Here is a 15,085-nt window from a genome sequence, read left to right as displayed (position 1 = left end):
CTACAAAAAAGTCTCATGCATTAAAATTAAAATACAAGAAAAATATTTTTAAAACCAATTAAGTGTGTGGAAGAAGTTAAAGCGTTCATGACAATAAAACACTTAAAGCCACTGAACACTTGAAATGAGTAAAATGATACATCTTATATTCTGTATATCTGCTCCACAATTTTAAAGAAATTAAAGAAATGGAGAGGTACAAAATCTGCTTCTTTCTGAATCTGTCTTGTAAAGCTTCAGTAGTGTCAAAATTATAATCATTACCAAATTTCAATCAAATTTGAATAAACATTTTTGAATAGTTATTCTATTATATATATAGTGATGCAAAGGCTGAGAACATGTTAGTAGCTAATAGAAAGAATAGAGAAAATAAGTGCCATAATATTTATTTATAGTTATTATGTCAATAAAATATAACTACAAGTGTAGAGGTGTAGGTGTTTGAAACTAGAAAATACAAATTCAGAGCCTTGCATATATGGACACTTGAAATTTTGGAGTATCCTAATGTAGTTGGAATTGACAATAAGGTTTTGCACACATGAACTATATAGGAAAGTGATAGTACCGTATATTTAATAAATTCCAAACAACAAGAACACAAAAGAATCTCACGACTCATTGCAATGTGATTTGAAAAAAGGCATCTATAGAGGTTTCATAAGTATTATTCTATAAAGGAATTAAAAAAGCTACTGGGTTAAAAATAAGCAAAATTGGTTTGTCTTAATTTAGATAATGGTTTTCATTGAATGACTTGATTTCTTTGAAATTCTACTTGAATTCTAGAAATGATTACTTATATGGTTTATTTTAATTAGGTTAATGCTAAAGACTACAGCTTCAAGAACACTATGTCTTTGAAAACTTCCATGGAAAGTAAATTTGGATGCTATCAAAAACTTGGCCTCATGAAGATTCTATGGGTATGCAAAGTTGATATAGATAGCTGTAGAGAACTCTGTTGGATCAAACAAAAATCAAGAGTTGAAGTGGATCTTAATGGTCAATAAAAATTTCATTCAGAAATTCATTTTAGAAGTAATTTTACAACCTTTTGTTCCCATGAACAACAAGATGCTTGCCACAAATAGGCAGTCAATTACTATTACCAGTGAAACTAATTAATTAATCTAGTTTAAGCACTCAGTACATCAGTTTTAGCTCTAGTATTTCTAATATGAAATTTTCCTTCTCAACAATTATGATCAAAAAGAAGTTTGAAAGCCAATGCATAGAAATGCATTTGAAAACATCACGTTTGGTAAGCATTCAGTTAATTAATATGGTATATAGCAGTGCTCACATCAAATGTAGCTTTCAGATTTGTGTTTAAAAGTTGACTGGCTTCATGAAAACTTGGATCGTTTCAGTATGCAGTTGCTTAACAAAGAAATGAAAGCATATATTGGCATTGAACTTTTATTTCCTATATTCATAAAAATCAACTTGTGTCTATATAGTGTTTATTTGATTTTTAGTGGCTCAGGTTTCCTTAATCATTGGCAGACACTCATGAGCTATCCATAGAATAGACCTCCCAAGGTGATTATTAGGGTCATCTTCAAGGGACTGAATTTTTAAAGCTTCACTTCACATGGGTAACAAGGGATGGGTCAACAATACCCTTGGATGATGCAACTTCTGCCACTGTGGAAAAAGGTAAATGAGTCTTCTCCAAGTAACTGTCAGAGAAAACTATAGAGTATTTTTTTTTTATTGTTGTTATTTTCCATTTTTCCTCAAATGCTGAGTATAAATTTTTAAAAATCCAATTTTTACTCATTTAAATGTATCTCAAATGATTACTTATCCCATAAGAACATAAAGATTATGTTAAAGTTGGAAAAGACAAAAAACAAATTCAGAAAGTCATACGAATAATATAACTACATCTGTGTTTTATCAATAAAACTTGATGAGGCAGAAATTGTATTTTCTCCCGGAGGCACTGAAACTAGTATACTCATAATGCTATGATTGTATTCCTGGTGTCATGAATGAGGTTAAAAACTGTATCTACAGCATTATTCCCAGCATCCAGAATACTAATGGACCAACAGGGGGGTTATCTCTTCTGAGCTATAAGGATTGAATCTGAGAAAATGAGAAAAACATGAGATAATTAATCTAATTCAAACACCTAAAAACTTTTGTAAAATGAGCACTACTTAAGTAACAGGGGTTTTTTTTGTTTGTTTGTTTGTTTGTTTTTAATTTTCTCCTACAGAATTTTCTCCCAGAAAGTCCATTTTTTTTTCTTTTTCTTTTTGATTGAATATGCAGACTCTGTCTGATCTAGAGACATGTATCAGGAGGTTTTAGATTGTGATTCATGGACAACCTGTGGAAAAATCATCCATAATTAGAAATGCAGATTCCCAGGCCATACCCTTAAAGGTAATAACAGAATCTTTTGGAAAGGCCTGGATATTTGCATTTTTCACTAGTTTCCCTTGTGATTCTCCTATCCACCAAAGGAAGTAAAATATTCCTCTGTACCAGTTGTTCTCAAAATTTACCGTAGACCAGAATTACCTGACGGCCTTATTGAAATACAAATGATTGGTCCTACCCTACAGTTTCTTACTTATCCTACCTAGGGTTAAGTCCAGAGATTAACATTTTTAAGAAATTCCATTTTTAGTATCAAGTCAGTCTGATGCTTCCAGACAAAGAGCAACAGTTGGGGAGCCATTGGTTCATAATGCTTTTCAAACTCAAGTGTGCCCAAGAACTGCCTGGAGATTTTGGTAAAGCAAAGAATCTAAGGCCCTATTCCTAAAAGTTTGATTCAATAAGTCTGGAGTGAGACTTGATAATTTACATTTCTAGCAAGTTTTCAGATGTTAACCTTAGCTGCTGGCCCAAGGACATTTTGGGAAGCTCTGATCTCAACAATTTTGAAGGCTAAGTTGTAAAATTTTATCAATTATATTTTTTTCAGATTTTTCCCATAACATTCTATTTTTCTAAACAAGATGACAAAGGTTAAGATAATACATTTGTTTTAAATTCTACTCACAGCAAATGAACCAACCGTGTTGTTGAGGGCTTAGTTTGTTACCTTGGTTTGACATTTCAGATTATTCTCAACAAAATGAACTATTGCTTACTCTGTTAATTTCAGAAGTCCCTGGGGCACACATCCAGGCATACTTAATCTCTTTCCTTCCTCTCTAGCTACCAATTCTGGTAGAAAGAGTGCTAGTTTAATCAAGGTCTATGGGTTAAGTTGTTATCACTGACTAACCTTTGCTTGGGTATGGTGTGGAAGAGTGACCAGAAGAATGAATGGTGTGAGTTGGAAAATTTAAAACAAAACAGAATAAAATATATTGAAATGATGACTGCTGCTAATAAAAACTAAGTATCTGATTAAAATTATATGATTCAAATTAACAGAGTAAGCAATAGTTCATTTTGTGGAGAATAATCTTTTCTGTTTTATTTAAAGTAACAACAATAGCAAATCAAAAGCAAATAATACACAATTAAGAAAATTCTAAGAAAAAAGTTTTCACAAATTAAGTAGCTTATAAATTTAATCACAGAAAGACAAAATTACATTTGTTCACAAATGTTTCCGACTCAAATGTGAAAGTTCACCCAGGATGCAAAATGACATGCAAATGATATAGTATGTGATGAATGTATTGTTTCCGAAATTTTTGCAATTAACAAGGTATTAGGACTGGGGTGTAGTTTAAAGATAGAGCACTTGTCTAGTAATACAAGAACTTGGGTTCAGTTCCCAGCACCTTCACCCCAGTTATCAATGAGTGATAAGAAAATAATAAGGAAAAAGTTAATTGTTGCTGAAGACAATGTATTGTCTATATAGAAGCACATTGTATGTATTTGATGCACAAGTATTATATTTATCACATATATCTGTATCAAGAGTATTTCATTTCCTTCTTAGTCATTCTTCCTTACATTAAAAACACTGTTAGAATCAACTGGTTGTCAATAATTCAAACATGGTTTTATTTCTCTTTTTAATCATTGCATGAGGAATAAGCCCAAAGTTAGACCAAGACACATCTATTTTTTAAACATGATTTAGAATATCTGCCATGGGCCTAAAAATATTTTAATTTTTGGATTATACCACTTGTCAAAAGAGAAAATGTAATTCTGTTTACTAATAAGTAATATTCTTTTATTATTTTTCTCTTTTCTTAATGGTTTCAAATTAAAGAGAACTATCTTAACACCCATACTCTTCCCTGCCCTTGCATTCACCAATAATACACAAATGAAAATGTGTCTCTGATTTTAAGATGAATGCAACTGAGGAAATTGAATATATAGATAGAAATATATGTATGTAAATAATAGTGAACAAAACATATTTTGCAACAGGTTAATCCACTTTTGGTCATAAACAAACAAGGCCGGAAGTGTTTTATATGAGTTTTCATTCAAAATATCATTTAACAATGAGAATGATTTTCAAGAAGTTCATTTTATAAATGAAAATAACTGTACAAGAGTGGCAGGTTAATATTTGTGTCATTAGGTAGCTTATAGGAATTATGACTGGTCCTCAATCTATGTTGTTTAATTTCATTTTCAGTATTTTATTCTACAAAAGTCAACTTCAGAAAATTGAAGCCACTTCATTTCTCAATTTAGAAGAATGTCATCCACTTCGAAAGTTCTGTAGACTAGGAAAAGGTATGGTATCTGGAAAGTGATTAGCACTGTGCTTGGCATTTACAAGGTACCCAATATATGTTTATTAATAGTATTGTTTGAAAGACGATTCCTGTAGCTGTCTTGTTTCTTATGGGAATAGGTAGATAGATAGACACTAATTTATACAGAGGTACTCTATTTTATATATGTGATAGCAATTTTGTATTTCTGCCCTTTTTATGAGGCACTGTAATATAGATGCTGATAATTAAAGAAATTCTATTTCAAGGACTTTGGAAAAATATTTCTGAAGTCATACACCTATGAACATTTACTATCTTTGCATAAAATATTGCATTTATATTAGTAATTATTCTGTGTCCGGCTCTAAATTATTTTCAAGTGGTACTTTCCCTATCATAGTAATATAAATGTGTAACTGTAGGATAAATGAGATAGGTTGAAGACTCTGTTTGTGGGCCCATAATGGTACACTGGCAAATATCTTTACAGGTATGTAACACATATGTTAAAACAAATGTGGCTCATGGTAATGATTATTTGAATTCAGGTAAACATGGATATGTATACAATTGATATTACAGTATTTTAATTTAGTTGCCAATTTTTAATGTTAACTTAAAACAGCATTGATATTCAGGGAACTATTATATTTATGGAATGTTTTCCTGAAACTTATTAAATATTCTAAGGGCTGAAAAAACTGAAAAGGAAAATTTAAAAAAAAGCAATTATGAAACCTGGTAACGGAAGATGTGTTTCCAAATGCCAATAGTCAGAGATAACATTTTAGGAGATTATGATAATATTGATCAGTTGCTTTGAGATAATGTTCTTTCACATCAATAGCAATAAAAGATGGTTGAGGAATGATTAGGTACTCCATGACAGGGAACTGTCTTGGGAAATATGTATACAGATCCATTTTTAATTTTGGACATTCTGTAATCCATTTTCATTTCAGCTCATAATACACTGATAGTAGGTCGCAAAAATGCTATTAAGATTACTTGCTTATACAATTTCCTGAGGTAAATGAATTGATCTTTCCACTTATGTGATTTCTGTTGATGGCATTTGTCATGTTTCCTTAGGACTGTAATCCAGATTTTGAGAAACCTGTGGCATGCAGAGTGACAGGAAAAATAATGAAAACTTGTTTCCAGGATACTTCTTGATGGATGCCACCATTATTTTACTTTTATTTTCCTAACAGCTTCATTTAGGCCTACTTTTAAAACAATCCTTTTCCAACAAGGGGAAAACCCTTTTATGAAACTTGGGTTCTAAGTGGGTCTGATTTTGCAGAAGATACCTAGGAGGACTCCTGTTTTATTGTTGTTATTTTTTTTAATAACACAGAACTCTTTAGAAGATTCTGCTTCTTATTCAGGTCTGGGACAATCCAAATGAACTAAAATATCATGTGATAGACGTTTAGCCTGGATGGCCTGGTGGGGAGACCCTCTACTCCAATACTTTTGAGAAATATATGGCAGATATAACATAAAAGAAGCACTCTAACTCTGGCTATGGAAGTCCATACCAAGAGTAAAAAATGTCTTTATTTTTCCATCTAAACTCACACACAACCAACACAGAAGACCCTAAAAATTGTGGGGATTTCTCCTCACAAGCAAGTAACAATTAATTTTACACATTGGATATCAGATGTGTGTCCTCTCATCCAATTCAATTCTAACACTGTCTACCTGGACAGTGTTGAGGGTTCAGTCCCCAAGATGGCCTGCTCTCCTTCAGATGTCAACTGCAATTCTCAGGTCATTTTACCTGAGCTTTTGACTTGCTGGCTACAAATAGGGTTTCCCAAAGCCCCCCTCCTTAACTTTGATTTGCTTGAGTGGTTCACGGACCTCAGGGAAACATTTATCAGTTTATGATAAATGACATTACCAAGGATCCAGATGAAGAGAGGCAGAGCGTGATGTATGGGAGAAGGGATTAGCTTCCTTGCCCTCTCTGGGCACACCATTCTCCAGCAACCTCAGCATATTCAGCTATTCTGAAGGTATACTAATCTAATCATTTGGGGCTTTTATGGAGAGTTCCCTGTGTAGGCAATAAATGCTAATAGACGGGGTGGGAAACCCAGATAGACTGCTAGCTTTAGAATTCTTCTTGAGACAGTCTCCCCTCTAGCGTTCAGGGAAGGAGTGCTCTATAATGGAGGGTGTGTGAAGCTACTATCACACAAAGGTAGGTTAGGAAATTTCTTTACTACCAGCTCCAAGACCAAAATGCCTGGGAAGTTTAGAATTTCTATGACCTGCCTTCGAGAAATTCTAGTTTTCATGACCTGCCTTGGGGATGGAGTTGTGAGCAGGAAATGGGGATGAAGGACAAATACATTTTACAATATCTCAGCAGGTTAAGCCTCAAAGTTGAAGGTGGGTTAATTGTACCAATAGAAGCCTATTTACCTTGATGGTGTGGTTATTTTTGACGGCAGAATTCTTAGGCATAATTCCAAGCTATGCTGTCTCCTAGATTCCTGACCCTGGGTCAGTGATTTAATTTTGCTGTGTTTCTGATTAATAATCCATGCAATACAGGTAATAATTGTCCTGAAGTGCATATTTGTTATGATGCTTAGAGACGGTGAGAACAATAAAGGTAATATCAAAGGCTATGATGAATCTTTCTTATGAAAAACAATGTATGATAATCAATTAATGTTCATTTGCTATGTCTAGAAAATATTCTTTTCCTTACCCCATTGTCCCAGATATCTCTGGCTCCTTCCCAATCTCATGACCGTCTAATCTTTACTCAGGTGGATGCTTCCAATTTTGTGTGATGGAAGTGTTGTGTTTGTGAATGTTAAACATCTGGTCCCTGGGAAACAGGAGGGAGGGCAACTCACTTCAAGGTATTTGCCAATGTCTGGGAGATAGACATTTCTGGCATAGCTGATTTCAAGCTACCATTGTTTTAACGATCAGTTGGCAAAATACTTGAAAATTTAACAATTGGTTTTCAGGTGATTCTCACATTTTGACCTTTCCCTGGCCACTGATCACCTACTCAGGATGGGGAGAACTAAGGGGAGAGAAGCAGGAGAACAAAGAGAATCTAAAATTTATAAAGGAGGAGGACACTTCCACTTCTTTGGATACCAACCCTGGGTCCCCTTCTCTGCAGAGAAGTCTGTTTCTATTCTTTAAATAAAAATTGCTTTCCATGCAGTGCAGTGGACTATGCCTGTAATCCCAGGGGATCGGGAGGTTGAGGCAGGAGGATCATGAGTTCAAAACCAGCCTCAGCAAAAGTGAGGTGCTAAGCAACTCAGTAAGACCCTGTCTCTAAAGAAAATATAAAACAGGACTGGGGATGTGACTCAGTGGTCAAGTGCCCCTGAGTCCAATCCCTGGTTCAAAAATAACAGCAAAAAATAACAATGAAATAAACAAACACACAAAATAAATCTGGTTTTCTTGTTTTCTAAGCATATCTCAGCTCTTCTACTGTGTTCTATCTTCAACATCTGGGGAAACGAACTCATTATCCCCTGTAATTGGTGGCATCACCAGTATGAACTGGCCTCAGACACCACTATAAAGTTATTACATTTAAAAAAAAATTTTTTTCTTCATTGTAAACAAATGGGGTACATGTTGTTTCTCTGTTGGTACATGGAGTAAAGGCATACCATTTGTGTAATCATAATTTACATAGGGTAATGGTGTTTGATTCATTCTGTTATTTTTTCCCTTCCCCCCAGCCCTCCCACCCCTCTTTTCCCTCTATACAGTCCCTCCTTCCTCCATTCTTGCCCCCCTCCCACCCCTCATTATGTGTCATCATCCGCTTATCAGCGAGATCATTCCTCCTTTGGTTTTTTTGAGATTGGCTTATCTCACTTAGCATGATATTGTCCAATTTCATCCATTTGCCTGCAAATGCCATAATTTTATTATTCTTTATGGCTGAGTAATATTCCATTGTATATATATACCACAGTTTCATTATCCATTCATCAGTTGAAGGGCATCTAGGTTGGTTCTACAATCTGGCTATTGTGAATTGAGCAGCTATGAACATTGATGCAGCTGCATCTCTGTAGTATGCTGATTTTAAATCCTTTGGATATAGGCTGAGGAGTGGGATAGCTGGGTCAAATGGTGGTTCCATTCCAAGCTTTCTGAGAAATCTCCATACTGCTTTCCAGAGTGGCTGCACTAATTTGCAACCCCACCAGCAATGTATGAGTGTACCTTTTTCCCCACATCCTCGCCAACACCTATTGTTGCTTGTGTTCTTGATAATCACCATTCTAATTGAAGTTATTACATTTTTAACCTTTGCTGATGTTTTGGATTGCCCTTTCAGCATCCACCCAATCAGCACAACGGTGTTGCTGCGATGACACTATTTGGTTACTGTTCTTCATTGCCTAAATCTATTTTTTTTTTTTAAGTAATACCCAAAGGGGCTTATTGACCCCACACTTTGATAACCTTAAAAAATACATTGAGACTAAAAGCTTACTAAATGCACTCATTTATTTAAAGTTTTTGACTGGCCTTTATTTGTGTGACCCTGAAGATCTAAGGTTAAGTAAAATAAATTCTAACTTCATGAGGCTTATATTCTAGGGAAGGGCAACAAACTAATAAGAACACACAGGCAAAATATTAAAAGTCAGTTTGAAAGCACTTTGGAGGACATTTATATGGTCAAAAGAAGTAGCAAGAGCAAAGAAGGCTGCCTGTGAGGGGGCTGAAGTCTGAAGATAGTGAGGGAAGGAAGCACAGGAGAATGGAGAGGAAGCAGAGGTGACCATGTAAACAAACTGCAAATATATGTAAGTGTCACCCTCCAGTTTGCAGGAACCATGGGATTTTAAAGGAGAGTGGTAGAGCATCATTAGGTATAATTTATTTATTTATTGATTTATTCATTCATTCATTCATTCATTCATTCATTCATTCATTTATTTTAGATATCTTTTATCCCAAGCCTTCTGCATTGCTGAACTATAGAAACTAATGCAATTTAACCTTTCGAGTGGTTGCCCAAATATACACAGCCAGTTGGTGACTAAACTGGAACTAGAGTATTTAAATATATAATGAATACTATATGAACATGTTTACTATTAAAATCAAGAAAACACAAAAAATTGAAATATGAATCAACAGTCATTAGGTGATTATTTGAAAAGAACAAGATTACCAGAAAATATTCCTCATTTAAATTTTTAAATGGGAAATATTTGAGAAAATTTAGCCTGATGAAGCATCTAAAGAGTTTAGAAACTTAGTAAGTAACATCCTGTGTGATTAAGCCTACTTCCAACTTCCAACCTCCTTCAGAGTTTCTCCAGGAAGTATGGTCAAAGGAAAGCATACCGTCCATCTCTTCTGGATTACAGATAATTCATGTCACACTCTATTATTCATTAGCTAAGGTAAAAAAAAAATCCAATAAAATCTTTTTTACTCCCTTGTAGCTAATGTACTTAATTATTCAAAAGGACAATGAAATCATGTAACTAAATACAGAACTGTTCAAGGCAAGCCAGGTCTTCTTTAAACCTGTTTAGGTATTGAGCTTTCCCTTGCAAATTCTTACATGCACATGCAAACGTCCATTTACAAGAACAAACATACATACTCATATAGGTACCTTGGAAACTTAACACTGAGAGCTGACCATGTGACTAACATGGCCCAGGCTGTTTACAAACAATGCCATGTTATATCTCATAACATCCTGTATGGAATACAGAAGCATTAGCTCTTATCATATAGAAAAATAAATCTAAGAATAAAAGTGGATTTAAAGGAGTATTTGAAAAATTAGGAAGATTCCCAGTTGGAAAGGAGTGTGCAGCTGGCATGCTGTGTTACAGTTAGATTGAAACATATATGCAGGCGCCCTTGGAACTGATGCATCCGTACACCCTTGGAACCTTGAAGTACCAAGAATAAGAATCAATTTGTGGCATCTTGGATAGGCTCAGGGTGAAAGGTGGTTCTGAAGCCGAAGGTCTAGTTGATGGCCAAGTCCAAGATTTAGTCAGTCATGCTGGCACAATAAAGCCTCCATAAAAACAAAAGTAGGTTACTTTAGGAGACTTTCCCAGTTAGGAACCTGTAGAGATTTCTGGAGTTCAGAGAGAGCAGAGAAGCTCTGCCCTACTTCCCTCAGATCTGGCTGGATTTAGCTCTTCCCATCTGACAGTCCCTGATTCATATCCTTTGTTTTATTCTACTTTTCCTTTCTTATGAATCAGCGATCCAGTATATAAACTGTTCTGCTGAATTCTATGAGCTCCAGCAAATGCTCCTTCAATTTGTAACCAAGTTGGAGAGACATTGTGGATTATGTGGGAACCTACAACTTGAAATTGACAATTTCAGAGGGGGAGCGATCTTGTGGGACTGAGCGCTTAACCTGTAGGACCTGATACTATTTCCAGTAGATAGTGTCAGAATTGAATTAAATTGTAGGACACTCAACTGGTGTCAGAGAATTGCTTGGTGTGGGAAAAATCCACAAATCTGGTCACAGAAGTGTTCTGTTTAGTGTTGAGAGTACAATAGTGGAAAGTAGTTTGTTTTCTTCTACCATATAAGAACAAATCCTAAAATTTCATGACTATGATAGGTAGTGTAGGAAATCAATCTCATTCTGTTTGGGTAGTGAAAATATAATTTCCAAGTGAGAAAACAGAAACTGAAACCATTTAACTATACTCACAGACTCATAGTTTGAAAAGCAATAGACATTAGAGACACACATTGTATGTATGCATGCCTAGGCATGTGGGTGTGTTTGTTTTAACATTTTTTGTTGTTGAACAAGATAGTGAAGCAGTCTGGCAGAGGAAAATTAGTTATTCAAATATTCAAGAAAAGACAAAGTTTTAGAATCAAGTTTGTAAACTGAAGATCTAGCAAAAATCTGCAAGCAGCACTGGTGGTAAATAGATCCTGTTTGACAGGTCTCAGTAGAAAGCTTCTCCTAGGACATATTATAGTCAAATATTACATGCAATTTACCTCGTTTGAATTTTCTTGTTTACATTAACTACTGGGACTCTTTAGAGCTTAAATACTACAAGGAGACCAGAGTCTTGCTGACTCTTCTAACATAATGTATGCACAGCAACTTTATAAAGAAGCATAATAGTTTTAGCAAAGGTGCCTTGGGCATACTATCAAGAAGTTATTAGAAACCAGGCTGTGTTCATGGTTATTGATTCTCATCCGTATCTAGTAAGGGACAGACATTCATACATGTTTGTTTATTGGCATTATATCATGGAACAGCCCCTTTAGCCAACTCCAGCCATGAAAGTGAAAGTGATTTCCCCTAAAGGTGATTATCCCAGTATCAGTGGGGCAGGACTACAAAATAATAAGATTAAGTGCTTAGCAAATATTTGAAAATGTGTCATTATATTAGAGTTGTCTCTTTGAAGCATCCTAAACTTTCAATAAGATTATTGTGAAAAGTACTATTTGGAAATAGTATTAATTCTTATCATACTATTGTGATGATAAATTAATCCATTAAAAATCATTTATTTATTGTATACTACCCTTATAGGTGGTGTTTATCCTTGCCAGAAAACATGAACTGATTAAAGTCTAAGATCATATAAAGGACGAAAAGTACTTCTGACATCAGTCAAAGTGATATGCCAAATTTAGGCATTGATAATAGCATACGGAGGGGAAAAAAAAAAATCAAGGGCCAGATTTTAATGTCCAGTGTTGATTGTGAAAGTAACACAATGACTAAGAACATATGTCCAGCAGCTCCTAGCAGTCACTAATTCAACAACAATAAATAAGAAGTGTCGCTGACATGAAACAATTTTTACTAGGCAAAACTGCATACACCACTGCTTCTAAGACCAATAAAACCATCTTGGAAAAAGTAGCTAAGCTAGCTATTAGGTTTGCCATTTCTGATGCTGGAGAGCTGAGCACAGAAAAAATAAAATTATAAATCTGTTTTTCTTGGAATTTAGCAAACTTTTTACAGTAAAATAAGAGTGCCACATATCATTTTTCAAAAACATTGAGGAGAAGGAAATAATTCCTGTATGTACTATCTAGGAATTAAACTAGCTACAGTTAAATATTTACTCATTAGAAATAAATCAGATGTTGGAAAATACTGAACAAATTTATGATTATAATCATGAATATCAACCAATTGGGCAGTATTCATTTATTCCTATGGGATCATATATTTATTTTTAGCAAATTATATTTGCTAGCATGGCTTATAAACTTGTTTGAGATTCAATGTTGATCAGAAAATAAATATTTAATAACCAATAGAGGGCATTAGGATCAGATAGAAATACAATAACAATAATGTATAAAATGTGATTTAGACCTTAAGAAGTTTCAGTATTATAAAAAAGGAAATATTTGGGACTGGGGTTGTAGCTCAGTGGTAGAGTGCTTGCGTAGTATGTTTGAGGCACTGAGTTTGATCCTCAGCATCACATATAAATAAATAAAATAAAGGTCTTAAAAAAAGATGGAAACATTTGTCTATCCAACAATATTAAAATATAGAATAAGCACTAATACATAAATTTCAATGGCTTTGTAATAACTTAAGTTGTTATTAACCAGTTGAGCATAAAGAATTGGTGCATACTTAATGGAATACATTTGAGTATAATTTGAAGGATTAGTAAGATCCATCAAGAAAGAACCTGAGTAAATAGGTACTCTTCAAATATTACATTATGTGCATATACAACTATGTCTAAATGAAAGCCACTATTCTGTACAGTAGTGTACACCCGCAACAAGAGAAAATAAAATTCACCCATAGGGATATGATCAATTAAAAAAGTGACCTTATCAGATTTCTGGATATGTTAGATCCATGGTGTGTAAAACATTTAAATCAACACAAGATACATTCATTTCCTTATTGTGAAATGGGGACCATTGTACCATAACAGAAACTGGTAATATTCTCTCTTCTTTGAATAATAAAAGATCACCTGTATTGCTATGGGAGGTAATTTATCCCAATAAAAACTATCTCAATAGTTTTCAACCTTGCCAGTTAATTGTATGGCCTGTTATACATAATAAAACATCATTAAGTGGGACATTCATATAATCTCTCTAAACTCAATGGTAGGACCTTTCTTGAATGTGTTTCTCCACTTCTCCTTCATGCCCTAAACATTAATTTGACAACTGATATACTAGAAGCCATATTACAACATAAAGACAAGGGTCACATCTTCAGGATAATAGAGTAAAAGACTGGACCCATAGACATTGAAGATCTGCCATATTAGGTTTAGAAAGTCTACTTCTATTCTTTTAGTTATGTCAGAGAAAAATAAATGCATGCCTTATTTAGATCAATATTTCTTTAGTTGTCAGTAACAGATTTACCTTGAAGATCTCTCTTGCCACTCATGAATTATGTACATGCAGTAATGATTGCCTCAGATCTGGAATCTCCTCCCAAAGCTAATGGAATCGGCTATGAAGCTATGTTCTGAGGTGCAGAGATTGAATCAAAATATTTCTGAACTCATTAGTGCATTAATCCATTTGAGAGATTAAAAATTTGAATGAACTTACTTGGAGGTGGTGATGACTATAGGGAGGTGAGGCATGACTGGAGAGTAGGTCACTGGGGCAGAACCTTGGGGACTATATCTGTCCCTGGCAGCTGCTTTGCTCTTTGCTTCCCACATGCCATGAGCTGAGCAGTTTTCCTCCCCCATACCCTTTTACCATCATGTTCTGTCTCACCGTAGGCAAAAAGGAATGGAGCTGGCCAACCAAGGAAACTACGAATCCTTCCCTCCTCCAGGTTGTCTTATCCAGTGACAAAGAGCTGACTAACACAAATTATATGTTTTTCTTTTCTTTGTCAATTATATTTTATTTTTTTTTATTTAAACAAATGGGATACATGTTGTTTCTCTATTTTACATAGAATCAAGGCATATCATTTGTGTAATCATAAATTTACATAGGGCAATGTTGTTTCATTCCGTTATTAGTTTCCCTTCACCCCCACCCCTCCCACCCCTCTTTTCCCTCTATACAGTCCTTCCTTCCTCCATTCTTACCACCCTCCTTATCCCTAACCTTAAACCTAACCCTAACCCTAACGCTAACCCCTCCTACCCCCCATTATATGTCCTCATCCGATTATCAGTGAGATCATTTGTCCTTTAGTTTTTTGAGATTGGTTTATCTCACTTAGCATGATATTCTCCAATTTCATCCATTTGCCTGCAAATGCCATAATTTTATCATTCTTCATGGCGGAGTAATATTCCATTGTATATATATATGCCACAGTTTCTTTATCCATTCATCAACTGAAAGGCATGTAGGTTGGTTCCACAATCTGGCTATGGTGAATTGAGCAGCTATGAACAATG

The sequence above is a fragment of the Sciurus vulgaris genome (genome assembly GCF_902686455.1).
Source record: "Sciurus vulgaris genome assembly, chromosome: 17".
NCBI lineage: Eukaryota > Metazoa > Chordata > Mammalia > Rodentia > Sciuridae > Sciurus > Sciurus vulgaris.
Note: the sequence above shows the minus strand (reverse complement) of the source record.